The sequence below is a fragment of the Bombina bombina genome, chromosome 8 (assembly GCF_027579735.1).
Source record: "Bombina bombina isolate aBomBom1 chromosome 8, aBomBom1.pri, whole genome shotgun sequence".
NCBI classification, from domain to species: domain Eukaryota; kingdom Metazoa; phylum Chordata; class Amphibia; order Anura; family Bombinatoridae; genus Bombina; species Bombina bombina.
Window position 1 is genome coordinate 97,823,851 of NC_069506.1, and position 18,459 is coordinate 97,842,309.

An 18,459-nucleotide genomic window follows, 5' to 3' on the forward strand; every position below is an offset into this window, starting at 1 on the left:
TATAAATAAAGTTGTGCAGTGACATCATCACGTTATTGCGCGTGACGTCACCACGCAAAACGGGAAGCCCCGACGATGCCCGTCACTCTACAGACACGATCACTGCGGTAGGAGCGGGTGGGAGCCCCCAGATCTCCCTCAAGGTGGGGGAGTGCTAGTGACGGCTCGGAGCCATCATTAGCACCAGAGTGGGAAACTCTGTGACAGCTCAGAGCCGTCATTAGCACTCAAAGGGTTAAAAAAAGATAATGATATGGTTTATATTTATAGTCACCTTTAACTTTATAGGAAATATTTTAGAAAAGCAATGTTGCTAATATTACTATTTTGTTCTGTGTTGACCAAGGGATAGAAAGGTTAAAAGTTAAATCTGCATATGTACATTTCAATTTGAAATAGAAGCATGTTTGCATTATACATCCATTAGTAAAAATATTTCTAATGAAAATGATTACTGTTTATCTGCGGCATACGCACGTATACTGTGAGGGCCTGTGCACCAGTATTTATACAGTATTCATACACCACACCTTCTCAGAGGGTCAGCAGTAGCTCTTATGCAGACCTGCCCTTTGGGTACGGTCAGAGGGGCACCCTCGCAGGGCCCCACGCCTAGGGGGCCCGGCACTTTCAGGGGTGAGGGTATGAGAAGGTGCCATGTATATCCTGTATTTAGTTTTTGAAGAAGTGTTTATAGTATCAGGAGGTGTGATATATACTGAATGTTGGGACAGGGGTGGGCAATACATGAGCAGGGCATACAGGGGGAGGGGAATACCAGCACTGGGTTGTGGGGGTGGGGCCCCGCAAATGCGAAGGCTGTCTCTGTTTGTATGACACAAATTACATTTTCCGAAGCAACACACACCACAGCCACCTATCTGAGCATGCATGGTGTTTAAATACTGGTGCACGGGTCCTCACAGGATATGTGCGTGTGCTGCAAAAAAATGAATAACTTTTTTTTAAAAAAAAGGATGTTTGCTAATGAAAGTATATTGCAAAAATGCTTAAATTTCAAATTGAAATGCACCTATGCACAGTTAATTTTTGACCTTTCTATTCCTTTAAATGTAACAGTTCAGTGTTTAGCTTCCCCTGGAACTGCAAAATATCAACATATTTTTCACTTGTCAAACTCTGTAAGACATGTAAGTCAGTTTGCTCAGTGAGAAAAGAAGGTTGAATGGCAAAAAGAACTCCAATTCCCCTGTAGCAGTTATGCTATTGGGTAAAATATTATATTCCAGTTCTAAACAGTTCTATAGAAGATCCTAGATTTCTTGTCTGATAATACACTTTGTCAACTGCAATATAATCTTCCCAATGATTATGTATTAGGTGTATTTTATTGTTTTAGGAATTATATAAGTGTTCTGCTCTGATCTGCTTGTAACCAGTATGTAACCATTGACACCTATTTGTGAACTATTTCAAGAACACAAATATACTTTGTTGAAACTTTCATTACATAACAATGTAGCCAAGAGATAAAAATAGGAGTACAAACTGGCAAAAAAACAATCACTGTAATTATCATATTAATATTAATCAGGTATTGTGTTTATGGTTTATTATTATCATTTATTTGTTATTATTTATTTGTATAGAGCTGCAAAATTCTATATATTTATTGCAAAGGAGTAATTATGTGAAAGTACATTATTAATAAGCAGATGAAACTGCACATGTTCTATATATACCTATATCTTTGTAACTGTGCATTTATTTATCCATAGATCTAAAGATCTCTCTCTCTTTACTTTACCTATCTATACTATATGGCCAAAAATATGTGGACACATGACCATCACACCAATATGAGCTTGTTGGATATCCCATCTCACAATACTGTTCATTAATATGATTAATATGGACTCCCCCTCCCAACACACACACACTTTTTACAGCTATAACAGCTGCCCCTCTTCTGAGAAGCCTTTCCACAAAATTATGGAGTGTGTCTTTGAGAATTTGTGCCCATTAAGCTAAAAGAACATTTGTGAAGTCAGGCAGATGAGAAGATCACAATCTGTATTCCTATTAATTGCAGAGCTGTTTAGTGAGGTTGAGTTTAGGACTCTGTGCAGGCTTCTTGTTTTCCTTCACACCAAACTCATAAAACCACATCTTCATTCTTCAGCTGTACAGGATATCACGTATCTGCTTATTTGCTTTGTAAACAGGGGTAAAGTTATGCGGGAATAGAAAAGAGCCTTCTCCAAACTTTTGCCACAATGCTGGGAGCACCCAATTGTCTAAAATCTCTTTGTATCATGTAGCATTAAGATGATCCTTTACTGGAACTAATGGGTAAAACCCAAACCCTGAAAAACAGCCCCAGACCATTATCGCATCTCTACTATACCTTACAGTAAGCACTACGTTCTGGTAGGTCGCGTCTCCCAGATTCTTCAATCATAAAGTCCTTGTATCTTTCGTTATAATTATAATTTGATAATAAAAAATGCATGAAAGGGCAGCAGGAGCTAATCATCTGATCATTGGTGTAATTTGGGCATTCAGCTTCCATAAGAAGGATGCAGGTGCATGAATGTACTCTCTTTCACTAGGATATAGCTGACATTCAAGGCTCCGCAAGGGCATGTGTTTTCAGTGTTTTTACTTGGGTACATAACAGATAATAAGGTAGGAGCAGAGTCATACATCTGATTTAGCTTGCAAAATGGCACTACATTTAGTGAGTGAATAAATATTTTATTTCTCTTCAAGAGAAACATTTCTAAAATTCTTAAAACTTCACAGCTGCACTATGTGTCTCACACTTCCTATGTCTACAATAACAAATACACACCTGCCCTTTCTTGTTAATATGTCCCTACATTCTTGCTAAGCTGCTTGGACCTGGTTTGAGCAGGAATCTGAGCTATAAATGTTGTGTTGTATAACAATGAAAATACATTTGTAGAAAAGCTGTTTGAAATGAGTCCAATCTCTTGACAGTACAAATTATCTGCACCAATTATAGCACTGGGTGTTACTTTATGACAAAATCTTGTTCTATGACAGAGATTGCAGCCTTTCTTATGAGACTCAAAAGATAATTGACAGTAATATAGACACCTTCTCAAATTAAGTTATTACTTTATATATATATTTGTGTGGAATTTTTATAATCAGCTGTAACTGCTTTGGTACATAGAACGTTCTAGCCTATGGGGTTTCCCCCCACTGTTTACCATTAAATAGTTTGTATCTGCTTAGCTAATTTAAACTTGCCATTACTGAACTAAACTGACCAAGATCTTCTATTGCTCTGCCTGTGGAACTTATGTGTCCAATATAAGAAACCACCTTGTCCCAATCAAAGAGATGTATTCGCTGATACTGACACATTTGGAAGAACCAATTTATTTTAATTTAAAGGGACATAATACTTATATGCTAAATCACTTGAAACTGATGCAGTATAACTGTAAAAAGCAGACAGGAAAATTTTTACATAGAGATGGGCATCTCTATGTAAAAAAGGAAGATATTTTACCTCACAATTTCCTCAGCTCAGCAGAGTAAGTTCTGTGTAAAAAGTTATACTCAGCTGCTGCCCAGCTGCAGGTAAAAAAAAATAAAAAAATGAAGAAATGAACAGCAGCCAATCAGCACCAACAGTGCTGACGTCATGAACTCTTTTATTGTGATCTCATGAGATTTGACTTAACTCTCATGAGATTTCATAGTAAACTTCCTTAAACTGAATAGGGAAATAAGATGAGTGTGCACATAACCTCACTCCCTTAGCTAGCTCAATCCCTTAGCTGTCCCGGGACAGAAATACTGATTTGCTGCTTATAAGTCCTTTACAATGGGATGTGGCTACTGAGGAACTTTTAAGGTAAAATATCTTTCTTTTTTACATAGAGATGTTCAGGTGATATTTTCTAGTCAGCTTTTTACAGCTATGCTGCATCACTTTCAAGTGTTTCAACATTTGGGTATCACGGCCCTTTAAATGGACAGATACACACACATACACACACATACATACACACACACACATATGTTAATAGTATTGTGCTGATTTTCTCCTAACCTAGCCCCAAATATTCAAATGTAGACTGAAATCTACAGATTCCTGCTTTTTCCTGTTTCTTTCATCTTTATTTTCAAATGCAGGGGGAGGGGGAGTGTCTGCTCTTCCTGCTTTCTCAGCCCATTTCAGTGGGTATCCCAGCCTAATATCATCAACAGTGCTAAAGACATTTTTAAGTTGTGTTGCTATAGAATGACTTATCTGTCTTAACATTTTTAAAACAAATTAACATCCTTTTTACTGCAATTATTTGTGAATACCCAAACTCCATCCTCCCTTTGCCTTATTGAGAGGAGTCCATCTGGCTTTAGTTCAGACAACAAGTCTAGCCAGTGTGATAAAGTTAGTATAAAGTGCATTAGTTGTTATCTGATAAATCAAATTAGCAACATATATGTAGCAGGGTTAATCTTGCAAAGCCAGCAGGGTTCATTTCAAGTTCTGAGATTTAGAAATTGCTCCAATTTTCCGAGCTAAATTATGGATAATGAAACATTGTATATTAAAATCTCAAGGAGTTTAATGTCCCTTTAAAGGGACACTAAACCCAATTTTTTTCTTTCATGACTCAGATAGAACTTTCTAATTTACTCCTATTATCAATTTTTCTTCGTTCTCTTGCTATCTTTATTTTAAAAAGAAGGCATCTAAGCTAAGGAGCCAGACAATTTTTGATTCAGGACCCTGGACAGCACTTGTTTATTGGTGCTGTCCAATCAGCAAGAACAACCCAGCTTGTGAATGAAAAATGGTCCGGCTTCTAAACTTACATTCTTGCTTTTCAAATAAAGATAGCAAGAGAATGAAGAAAAAATGATAATAGGAGTAAATTAGAAACTTGTTTACAATTGCTTGCTCTATCTGAATCATGAAAGAAACATTTTGGGGTTCATTGTCCCTTTAAGCACAATTTAGGTGGTAAACACAAAGGGCTCCATTTATTGAGCAGCGAATGCTGCTTCTGAGCCCTATCCTGAACGGAACTTAAGAGCAGCGGTCATACCGCTGCTCCTTAACTTGTCCGCCAAATTGAAATCATCCCGATCTGATCCGGATGATTGATAGCAAATGAGCAGGGGCACCATTGCACATGCACCTCACTAGAAATGCTTGTGCAATGTTAAATGCCGACAACGTATGCTACTGCGAATCATGTCCGCCTGACTATTAATAAATCTACCCCAAAAACTGTAAAAGCATTCAAAAATGCCTGGGTCATGCCTAGGGCTATCCTAAGAAAACAGTAACATGTTTTAAGGGTAGACTTGATGGGCCTTTTTGGTTCTTATTTACCATCAAATTCTATGTTTCTATGTAATCTAATTTGTGTTTAAAGGGATAGTAAACCCCAAAATGTTCTTTTATGATTCAGATAGAACATACAATTTTAAACAACTTTCCAATTTAATTCTATTATCAAATTTTCTTCATTCTCTTGTTATCCATTGCTGAAGGGACAGCATTGCACTACTGACAGGAAGCTGAAAATATCTATTTAGCCAATCACAAGAGACAAATGTGTGGAGGCACCAATTAGCAGCAGCTCCCACTAGTGTAGGATATGTGCGTATTCATTTTTTTTAACAAGGGATACTAAGAGAACGAAGCACATTTGAAAATAGAAGTGAATTTAAAAGTGTCTTAAAATGAAATGCTCTATATGAATCATGCAAGTTTAATTTTGACTTTCCTATCCCTTTAATGACCCTTCATTTATTTTTTAAAGAAAAACTTTTTTTCAAATAAAGTATCTGTCTTTTACTCGCCTTCTCTGTTTATGACACTGAGCAGTGAGATAGTCTGTACGGTTTCCTCTTCCTCAAGGTGAAATTGTGAAAGATGCTATAAAGTGTGGGGGGTTAAGTTTATGAGTAGTTTTGACGTCAGAACAATATGTAAATGAAGGAAACTACTGTGTATATTGATATAAAAGTGTTACAAGCTTACCTAAGTAGGCAGTAGTAAAATTCTGGCATGGATTTTTTTTTTTTTTTACAGATCTATTGCATTAATTTTATATTGTTTTTATTTGATCTATAAGGTATTGCCTAATTCACCATGGTTACTATATATAAAAAAAGTTTAGAAGACGTAAGTACTATTAAAATGTTTGATAGTAAGTTTATGTGTTGCAAAAAGTAGATATAAATTATAGATCTAGTTTACCTATTTTGTTTCAATGTCATAATTTTTCAATAAAAGGAAATGGACGCCATTTTGTTTTTTTCATGATTCAGATAGAACATACCGTTTTAAACAACTTTCTAAATTACTTCTATTATCCTTTGTTGAAGGAGCAGCAATGTACTACTGGGAACTAGCTGAACACATTGAAGGCTATGACGAGGCATATGTGAAGCCACCAATCAGCAGCTAACTCCCAGTTTTGCATGTCTACCCCTGAGAATACCTAGGTTAGCAATTTTGATAATAGAAATCATTTTAAAACTACATGCTTTTACTGAACGATGAAAGTTTCATTTTGACTGTAGGAGAAAGGGAGAGGAGAAGGAAAAGATAAATTAGAAAAAGTAGGAGATGTCATGTAACAGCAACCAAATTTGTCCTAGTGCAAGTATTTTGTTTTTCTTCTCTTTGTCTTGTCTCATTTATCAGGTTCAGAACTTTGACCATGCAGAGACAAATATTGGATTATAACAAAAGAATTGAACTCAAAACATTGAACCACTCCTTTATTGTAACTCATTATGTTGTTTTTCTTTTAATGTAACAGTTATTCATGTCATCTCCAAATAAATAAAAAATTGAAATGCACAGAGATGAATGACATCTTTGGACAGAAACACATTTACAATATTCATATATTGGGGGTAAAAAATGCTTCTGGTAAAAGCTATCACTGTTTTACTTGCATTTTTCTCTGCACAGAAATTCTCAGTGCACCAGCGTATTTAAATACTGCAGGTGCACAGAGAGGCAGCGCAGCTTGCATCAAGCCAACAGTGATGCAAATATAGTCATTGTCAGATTGTACAAGCACCGTAGGGTGTTTAAAATGCTGGTGCATGGAGCATTAAAGGGCCAGTAAACCCACCAAATAATGTTATATAATTCTGCGCATAGTACAGAATTATATAACATTAGCCTAGCGCCAGTTTTCTAAATAAAAGTTTTTCAGAAATATTTATCTAGGAAAACTAATTTTACAGACCGCCGCTCCTTGCTCTACTGAGCGGGTCTGTTTCTTTCCTAAGCACATCTGGGCACGCTGTCTAGTCACAAGTAGTAAGAAGTGAATACAGTGCCAACAAGAGGCCAAGGGATAAATATACTCACAGAGAGATAAAAGAAGATTATTTAATGAACCATGTTAAAAAGCATCAGTAATAAAAGACTATATATAAAAAATGTAAAAAGCACATATAAATAAAATTACAAATACAGGAATATCTTACAGAAGCGGCTCAAAGGGCCAAAGCTGATAATTACAATAAAAACAGAGGTAATAACAGGTGATCAGTGTGAGTGGTACACCAGAATAAGAGTGTATACTGATAAAACAGAATTAGCCTAAGTACAACTGTAGCAAGTGCATCAAGCAAAAAACTAATAAACAATAATACAAACAATAGTGTTCAAAATTAATGTTACAAAAATAGTGTTCCAAAAAATAGAAAAATGCACTGCAGTGCAAAAAAAAGGGCCTAGTCTTGAGAAAGGCCCTTTTTTGAGGGCAGAAACGCGTTGACATATTGGTAAGCATTACTTTAATCTTTACTTCATTCTCATATTGGATACACTATGTTGTGAATTTCTTTTTTTTACAGGGACACTTTTTAGGATACCATAGGAGCTGCTAGGATCCAATCAGCTACTTCAGCAACCACACTCAGGAATTTGGATCTGTTAAAGTAACTAACATTGGAAGGAATCAATTTCCTCACTTTCACCTTGCTTTTCATCACCCATTTTTTCCATTTTTTAGTTTTGATTGACTTATTTTTGTTCTTCACTAACATTTGTTGATCAACTTTTTGAACACTTTTTTGGATTATATTTTATATTTTATTTTCTATTTTTTATGTTATTGCATATTGTGTATTTTATTTTTTATGTTATTGCATATTGTGTATTTTATTTAATTATATCTTAACCTCACTGGATTAAGTAGCTAGCATTTTTATATCCATTTGCACTCACTCACTATTTGATTGTATCTATACAATTATTTTGCTACCTCCCTTTTTTTGCACTGCAGTGCATTTTTCTATTTTTTGGAACACTATTTTTGTAACACTAATTTTGAACACTATTGTTTGTATTATTGTTTATTAGTTTTTTGCTTGATGCACTTGCTACAGTTGTACTTAGGCTAATTCTGTTTTATCAGTATACACTCTTATTCTGGTGTACCACTCACACTGATCACCTGTTATTACCTCTGTTTTTATTGTAATTATCAGCTTTGGCCCTTTGAGCCGCTTCTGTAAGATATTCCTGTATTTGTAATTTTATTTATATGTGCTTTTTACATTTTTTATATATAGTCTTTTATTACTGATGCTTTTTAACATGGTTCATTAAATAATCTTCTTTTATCTCTCTGTGAGTATATTTATCCCTTGGCGTCTTGTTGGCGCTGTATTCACTTCTTACTACTTGTGCATATTTTTTGGAGGTTGGTTAGGATCTCTGTTTGAATACAGCTTGGGGATTACCTTAGCGCTTGTACGCACACCCTTTTTCACGCTGTCTAGTCACAGCCGGTGCGATCGCACCATTAAACTAAATGTAGCTCGCTCCCGCTACCAGACCAGAGCTGGAGAGGGCTACATTTAGTTTAATGGCGCGATTGTGCATGTGACATAGTGACATGGTCCAGCCCCCACGTACTGTATATAGTGGTACTGTATAGTGACACCGTTTACCCCCCAATGATGTAGTAACAAGGTCGGTAATCTTGTTACACAAACATACACACACACACATACATGCATACATACACACACAGTAACATACACACATACACACACACACATACATGCATACATACACACACAGTAACATACACACATACACACACACACACATACATGCATACATACACACACAGTCACATACACACACAGTAACATACACACATACACACACACACATACATGCATACATACACACACAGTCACATACACACACACACACATACAGTCACATACACATACACACACACACACACACACACATATATGCATACATACACACACAGTAACATACACACATACACACACACACATACATGCATATATACACACACAGTAACATACACACATACACACACACACATACATGCATACATACACACACAGTAACATACACACATACACACACACACATACATGCATACATACACACACAGTCACATACACACACACACACATACAGTCACATACACATACACACACACACACACACATATATGCATACATACACACACAGTAACATACACACATACACACACACACATACATGCATACATACACACACAGTAACATACACACATACACACACACACACACACATACATGCATACATACACACATACACACACGCACATACATGCATACATACACACACAGTCACATACACACACATACATGCATACATACACACACAATCACATACACACACATACAAACATAAATAAACACATACATACAAATGCCTATAGGTTTAAGCTTTGGTTTAATTGTACATTACAGTCATCACCCTGTGAGGTCATGGAATAACAAATCTTTATTATTATTATTATTATTATTATTATTATTATAAATATAAATCAAATATCAAGGGCTCCTAAATCAAATGGTTCATAGAGAGAGGAACAAGAATTGTAGTTCTATGAGCCATGACTTTATAACCCCAGTGAGTTGTTCTATGTTACCAACTTAGTATTTTACAGCATTAGTAGTATCACAGAGACAGCAATATTTAACCCTTTTATTGCAAATGATTTAACCACTTGATTGGCCACAATTCCCATGCATGATGCACAGTTGTCAACCCAATTTATAGCAGTTTGTTTTCTGGGTAAATACATTCAACATAATTTCTATCAAAATAAATAAATACAAAACATCTGTAATGGAGAGATTCTAGAATGAAAGTCTGCTTTTATTTTCTTGTAGTTAAAACTTACAGTACTGATACTCACAGGCAATGTCACAAATATAGTATGGAGTTGGACCATTCAAATATAATTAAAACCATTAAAGTGTTCTGCTACTAAATATGAAAGCCTAATGTTAGCAGGAAAAAAAAAGCATCTTGTAGTATATTGAGTTGTGATGCAGTTATTAATTGTCCATTACACCTATGCAGCAGTGATTTGGCTCTTTGGCTGCCCATTTGCACTGGGCCATGCTTTTATGCTGATATGGTGATATTATGGTGACCCTACTACCCCCCCCCAGCCAGTACTATATGTAGTGTGTGACTGTGAAGTGATAGAGTCTGTGAGATGGTTTGGCCCTGATACTCCCCTAAAATGCTCAACTTTACCAGTTGCAGGCATTGCACTACTGACCACCTGACACCTATACAGTACACTACTCCAGCTACTGGTTCAATTTAATCAGCCTGGCAGCCTTCCACAATGCCACTCAGCCTCACACTGACTCACCACCACTAGCAGAGTAGTCGTCTCTAGCCGCCCTCCTCGCTCAGCTGCCTCTGCTCGTCACTCGTCTCTCACTCAGTCTCTCACACTGACTGACTGCACGTGCAGTCACAAGCCGATTGAGAAGACTACCCGTGCAATCAGGAGTGTAGACAATGTGCAGTTGCGACCTCTGTACCCCCATAGTTCCGACACTGCATGCTCTACTTCTGCATAAAATATTTTAGATATCTTGCAATCTCCTGTCCTGACCCCATATTTGACTTTTTTATGAAAGCTGAAACAGACAAGTAGAGGCTGTATTGCCCAGAACTCTGAGCTAAAAGTAAATCTTTATTAAAGGGACAGTCTACGCCAGAATTTTTATTGTTTAAAAAGATAGATAATCCCTTAATTACCAATTCCCCATTTTTGCATAACCATCACAGTTATATTAATATACGTTGTATCTCTGATTACATGTATCTAAGCCTCTGCAGACTGCCCCCTTATTTCAGTTCTTTTGACAGACTTTCATTTTAGCCAATCAGTGCTGTCTCGTAAATAACCCCACGGGAGTAAGCACAATGTTATCTATATGGCACTCATGAGCTCAAATTCACTTAGATAAGAGGCAGCCTTCAAGGGCTTAGAAATTAGCATATGAGCCTACCTAGGTTTAGCCTTCAACAAAGAATACCAAGATAACAAAGCAAATTTGATGATAAAAGTGAATTGGAAAGTTGTTTAAAACTGCATGCCCTATCTGAATCATAATTTTGACTAGACTGTCCCTTTTAATATAGACGTTATCACTGTGATGCTGAAGAGACTGTTTAACACTAAAACAATATGTGAATGCTCTCCAGTCTACTATTCTTACTTTGGTAGTTTTCTTTAAATATAAGGAATTAACAAAAAAGCAGAATTTACATCAAAGACAAAATGAAGCAGACTGGAATACAGTTTTATTGAGGTGAACACACAGCTTAATTTACTAGAATATTTGATGGTTTTGCAGCAGGCAGGACAATCGCTATTTAATGAATAACTTCACCTGTGAACCGGAGACAGATGCTCTTTTATTGAATGTAAAAAGCAGCCGTGTTCTGTATGAAGAGCACAAAGATAAATACATGCTCAAAGTACGAGGAAGCAAAGAACTAAAGAGGGACAATCGCTCTTTCATGAGTAAGATTAATATGTGATCAAGATATGATCCTGAAGTTCCAGACGCTAAGCAAGCATTGCACAGCAATGAAATGGCTAATGCACTGTAAAAAGCAGCTGTCATGCCATGAAAGTAGCGCATGATGTGATATGTAAGTGGCCTTTACACTTCCGCAGATCATCACTTAAAGGGATGCTGTCACCAGTATTAGGTACAATGTAAGTGGTGAAAGTTAAAGAAACATTATATACAGATGGCTTGTTGCTCCGTTTTGTAACACAGTTTAAAAGGTCATAAGAATGCTACAATACATAACAGCATTTTATTGTTGCAGAAATTCTAACCTCTATGTGCTTGACTTCTGCAAAAGGGTTAAATACATAGTTAAAGGGACATGGGCACATATACAGTAGCATGGTAGACTACTCACCATATTCTTTTTCTTCCTGTGTCTGCAGCTATCTTTAAATCTGTTCTCTTATTCTAACCTTTTACAAGTGCTGAATAGCGAAGCTCCACATTTTCGTCCGCCATCTTGGAGCTTAGATATTCTTGCACCCTGTGACAGAAGCAGTTGACATTCACTGATCACTGACGTTGTCTTTTGGACAAGCCATATTGCGCATTTCAATTGAGTGAGCACAATACAGTGCTGAAGCTGTACATTTATGCATGGACTATATTGCTTTATATTATTCCCAATGTTTTTTTTTTAGTTGTTTTTTTTTTAAGATTTCTTATGCACCTTTTAAACTGTGTAACAACAACAACAAAAAAAGATTGTGAGAGCTAAACTGAAGTGCAAGATGCAGCTGCCAAAAAGCAGGCAATATTCCTGATCTGTGATTATGTACAGTTTATGTTGAAGGGCGCAAGATTACATGAATTTCAAGATGGCGGTGCCATTAAGAAAATGTGGCGTTACACCAACAAGCACCTTCAAGAATTGCTCTGAAGAGAGCTGCAGGCATAAGAGGAAAATGATAGCAAGCTCGCATATTGCTGCATAGCATTAATATTATTATTATGATTATTATTAACTCCTTCAGGACAGGGAAAGTGATTATGATCTGAACAAATTTTCGATGTAAACCATTAACAAGAAACAGGAAGTCATGTGATCGTCGCTGCAATCACGTGATTCCAATGCTGGGATCCTGGGGTACCCCAGTTGAATTTTGCTCTTTGTCAAAGCATGAGGGTGCAGGACACCAAAAAAGTTAGGACTTTCTATGCCGTCCTAATGGCGTTAAAGGGACATAAAACAGGTTGAGATCTGTGCATATCCTAAAAGGGCTAATTAATTAAAAATAGTTTGCATAAAAAAAATGTTTAAGAATTGCTGCCAAGTATTTTAAAATAATTTTCAAAAATAAGACAAATTAATTACATAGCTAAGCTGCTTGGAGTAGCCAACTCCAGCCCCCTTATCAGTGTTTAGACACAGGCATTGTATTTCAACTGAGTTCACAGCTTCTAGGCATGCTCCAGCAGATAATCCCTATGCACTTTTGTATTCTACCAAAACAACAATAGATATAGATACAGCCATAGAAGGAAATGTGTGGGGGGAGTTAGAGCTTCACAATTCAGAAACCAAAAAGAAAGGGTTAATTCTGAGGCACTGCAGTAAAAATTTGCAGGTAAAGTAATTAAAGTAAATTTGGTCTCTATCCTAACTTGTTTTATGTCCCTTTAAAGCCCAGTGCTTTTAGGACAAAATGGAACATCCTAATGGTGTGTAGGGGTTACTAATAAGAATAATAGTATTTTATTTTTTCAATGATTTTGTCTGCATTGTCACCAACTACGTAAAACTATTAACAAACCATGACGTATCCTCTGAACATTTTAGTCACCTATATATGTGCGCATGCACAAAACTTTAGTAAATCCCTACATTGGCGGATTGCTCCTTATTGCTTGTCATTGCTCACTGCATTACTGCTCCTGCTCCAAAGCTTTCCTTGCTGGTCAGTGGGTTATAAAGTAATCACTGTCTTTCCCCTATCACCATTAGTGAAAAATCTTTTCCCTTTGTCCTCAGTTCACATGGAATACTTCCGCCCCCTATACCATCAGACCTCAGGGTAAATATTTTGCTACTTGTCGTATAGAGGCCTACTTATCAAGCCGTCAACCGCAAACATGCTGGAATTCCGCAGCGTAATTGTGGAGAGCCTGATTCCCCTTAGTTATCAAAGGCTACAGACCGGCAAAAGTTGAAATCTGTGACGTAATATACAATCCGCTTGTCTCAGTCCGACACAGATCAATGCTTACGTCATTACAGAAGTTCAGAATGCAAATTCGGCACTATCTGACTACTTTTGCAAGTTAACAAATACCTACCAGGTACGCTCGCCAATATTCCGGCCCAGCGTACCTGCTTTTCAATCCGCCACCCTGGAGACGGCGGATGCCATATGAATCAATGGGAGTCTGAAAGCAGCGAAAGCTCATGTTCGCTGCTGCCCGATATCCCATTGATTCCTATGGTAGAATAAATTTATGTTTACACCTAACACCCTAACATAAGCCCCGAGTCTAAACACCCCAAATCTGCCGCCCCCTACACCGCCGCCACCTACATTATATTTATTAACCCCTAATATGCTGCCCCGTACACCGCCGCCACCTACATTATGTTATTAACCCCTAATCTGCCGCCCCCTACACCGCCGCCACCTACATTATACTTATTAACCCCTAATCTACAGCCCAGATACTGCCGACACCTACATAAAGTTATTAACCCCTATCCCACCGCTCCCGGAGCCCGCCGCAACTAAATAAATGTATTAACCCCTAAACCCCTGGCCTCCCACATTACTAGCACTTACTAAACCTATTAACCCCTAAACCGCCAGCCCCCCACATCGCCATAAACTAAATTAACCAATTAACCCCTAAACCTAACAACCCGCTAACTTTACATTAAATATTAACTCATCCCTATCTTATAATAAATTTAAACTTACCTTTAGATTTAAATTAAACTATATTAAACTATATTAAACTAATAATTAACCTACCCTGTTATACTAAAATTACATTAAACTATATTAAACTATTAATTAACCTACCCTATTATACTAAAATAACATTAAACTACAAATTAACTATCCTATATAATAAAAGGCCAAGTGTGTTTGTGCGAAGCTGTCATGCGCAGTAGAGACAGCACAAGGACAAACACACCTGGCCTTTGAGTCCCTAGCTGATCTGCGCTCTGCGGCAGAAGTGGGCGTGGCCGCCATGAAGGGGGCGTGGCCGGACGTGAAGGGGCGTGGTCGGCATGAATGGGGCATGGCCGGGCGTGGTCGCGCAATAGAGGGGGGAGAGAGATAGAGAGGGGGGAGAGAGAGAGAGAGAGAGGAGGGGAGAGAGAGGGGGGAGAGAGAGGGAGGGGAGAGAGAGGGCAGAGAGAGAGGGGGGGAGAGGGAGAGAGAGGGGGGGGAGAGAGAGGGGGGGGGGAGAGAGCAAAAGAGAGGGGGGGGAGAGAGAGCTCAAAAGAGAGGGGGGAGAGAGAGCGCAAAAGAGAGGGGGGAGAGAGCGCGCAAAAGAGAGGGGGAGAGAGAGCGCAAAAGAGAGGGGGGAGAGAGAGCACAAAAGAGAGGGGGGGGATAGAGAGCGCAAAAGAGTGGGGGAGAGAGAGAGCGCAAAAGAGAGGGGGGAGAGAGAGCGCAAAAGAGAAGGGGAGAGAGAGAGCGCAAAAGAAAGAGAGGGGGAGAGAGAGAGCTCAAAAGAGAGGGGGAGAAAGAGAGAACAAAAGAGAGGGGGGAGAGAAAGAGCGCAAAAGAGAGGGGGGGAGAGAGAGCGCAAAAGAGAGGGGGAGAGAGAGCGCGCAAAAGAGAGGGGGGAGAGAGAGCAAGCTCAAAAGAGAGGGGGGAGAGAGAGCAAAAGAGAGGGGGAGGGAGAGAGCACAAGGGGTGGGACCGCTGTACTGCAAAATATGGCCCGTGTGAACGGGCTTTAGGACTTGTATTATATATTTAAACACCTAACCCTATTCAAATAATTTAAATCTACAATAAAAAATTACAAAGTTACAAAAAACTAACAACTAAGTTACAAAAAATAACAAACACTAAGTTATAAAAAAATAAACACTAAATTACACAAAATAAAAAAGAATTTATCAAAGATTTAAACTAATTACACCTAATCTAATAGCCCTATGAAAATAAAAAAGCCCCCCCCAAATAAAAAAAACCCTAACCTACAATAAACTACAAATAGCCCTTAAAAGGGCCTTTTGCTTGCATCTATCTGCTCTACACTGCATGATCAGGGACGTAAATTTGCACTCATGTTCCCAGCTACCTTGAAAATTCAGAGTCTTTCAGGCCCTAAAACCTTTCATACGCCTGCGGCAGCACAGGCATACCTGGCATCAGAGCAGAGACAGGACAATGGCTGATGAGACTCTCTTAAGTATTATCGTTTAAAATTTCTTTTCATATGCATCATGTTGATTACATTATGTATCTTGCTCTGGCGGGTCCTGTGGCTCTGGTCATGTTTGCCAATCTTGGCTGTGGCCGGAGGCACGGTTCCGCACATGGCAACTTGTTCTCTCTGTTATTACACTACCTGTTCAGGTTCATGTTTGTATTTGCATTGCACTGTTAAGGCTGGGAAATATTATGCAGCATACTTAAACCTTAGTTCTAATATGCATGTTATTAAGACAGTTCACAGCTACCGCTGGTTTCCCCTGGGTCCCCTAGTAGACTTAATCTTTGGCCTATCCCTCATAAATCCAAGCGGAGACCCTCTGTCCACCACTTGCCTTTTGATCGATGCAGATTATGGTATCCCTATTATGTTCAGGCCCCAGGGCATCGACACCGAATATAAAAAACATAGTTCCCTACCTCTAAGCCCATATACATTTCCACCTGACTACCTAGGGCCTATTCATCTGCCCCTGCCAATTGCAAGAACTCTTGGTAAATTTTCTCATTTTAAACTCACACTAAACATTCCAGGGCTCTGTGTGGTTTTGCTGCTTCCTGTCCCCTCCCCCAAGAGCAGAACTTTAGTTCTAAGATGTTATGCTTCCTGCTATCATGCTGTGTTTTTGTTCATCATATGGTTCTTTTATAAACAGACTACCTCTGGGACGATACCTATTGACATTACTACTATCATGGGTATTGACCTCTTACTTATACAAATTGTAAACATTGCTGTATGTTCTTGTCTCTTTTGTAGCGATTGCTGGATTGGGACCTGGAGGCCTCCGGACCCCCCTCCTTCATCACGTCATCCTGCCCTGAGGACACACCTATGTTTTTCCATAACTGTAAGTCACCTATTACTACCTACACCTCAGACACCACAGGGGACACTTGCTAGGACACTACCTATTAGGTTGTGCCCTTTCCACCCTTACACTCTGTAGACATGACTCTTCCCCTTAAAATTATAGCGTGGAACGTAGGGGGCATCACATCCCCGGCAAAGAGAAGTAGGATTCTCCACCACTTACACTCACTGAAGGCTGACATTGCTATGCTCCAGGAGACAAAATTAACAGTCGAGGAACATGCGAAGTTAAAAATCAGATGGGTGGGACAGGTCCTCAGCTCCCCTACAGAGGGCAGGAAAAGAGGAGTTGCCATTCTAGTGCGAAAGGGTTTAGCGGCCTCATTGTCAGCAGTGAACATTGACAAAAAGGGACGATACATAGTCGCATCACTCCAGACCAATGCACATACATACACTCTCTGTAATGTTTATGGCACTAATGAGCATGATCCCCCCTTTTGGACAAATTTATTGGCGATATTGGCCACACAGAGTGCCCCTTTAATAGTAGGAGGGGATTTTAATCTGGCTCAGGCTCTTCCGCTAGATAGGTTTAGAGATCCCTCAGCATCTGGCTCTTTCAAAACACACGTAATCCGCTACAAACGTGAAGTATCCTTGATTGGATCCTTCAAGGAGACTCTGAGTTTGCTAGATGTCTGGAGAGCAAGGAACCCGGATGAGAGGGATTTCACTTGCCTCTCAAAAACATACCATACTATGTCGCGTATTGATTATTTCCTAACTGCCTCAAGCATAATGCCACACATCTTATCTACTTATATTGGCCCAGTCACCTTATCAGATCACGCCCCAATCACCCTGATACTGCAACCACATTCCCCTAGACCTCCAAACAGAACTTGGAGATTTCCTCTCCACCTATACAACAACATTGAGTTCCGTAGACACTTAAAGGCATCCTGGACGCATTATGCATCTGACAATGCTTGTCATTTGGATACGCCAGACTTGTTCTGGCACGCCTCAAAAGCGGTGATGAGAGGTCATATAACCTCCTTTGCAACACACCATAATAAGCAACTTACGAGGGTAGATGAGACTCTCCTTGCTCAACTTACTGCGGCTTACAATAACTACTTACATGCCCCCACGCCAACATCTAGGCAATCTTACTACGATCTCAAACAGACAAGGGATACTTTCTTAGCCCAACAAGACAACAAGGTCAATATTCACAGACAGGGTCGCTATTACCGACATGGTAACAGGGCTGGTAAACTGCTGGCCAAACTAGTTCATTCCTATAAACCCAAGTCCCAAATTCTAGCCATTAATTCTAAGGGT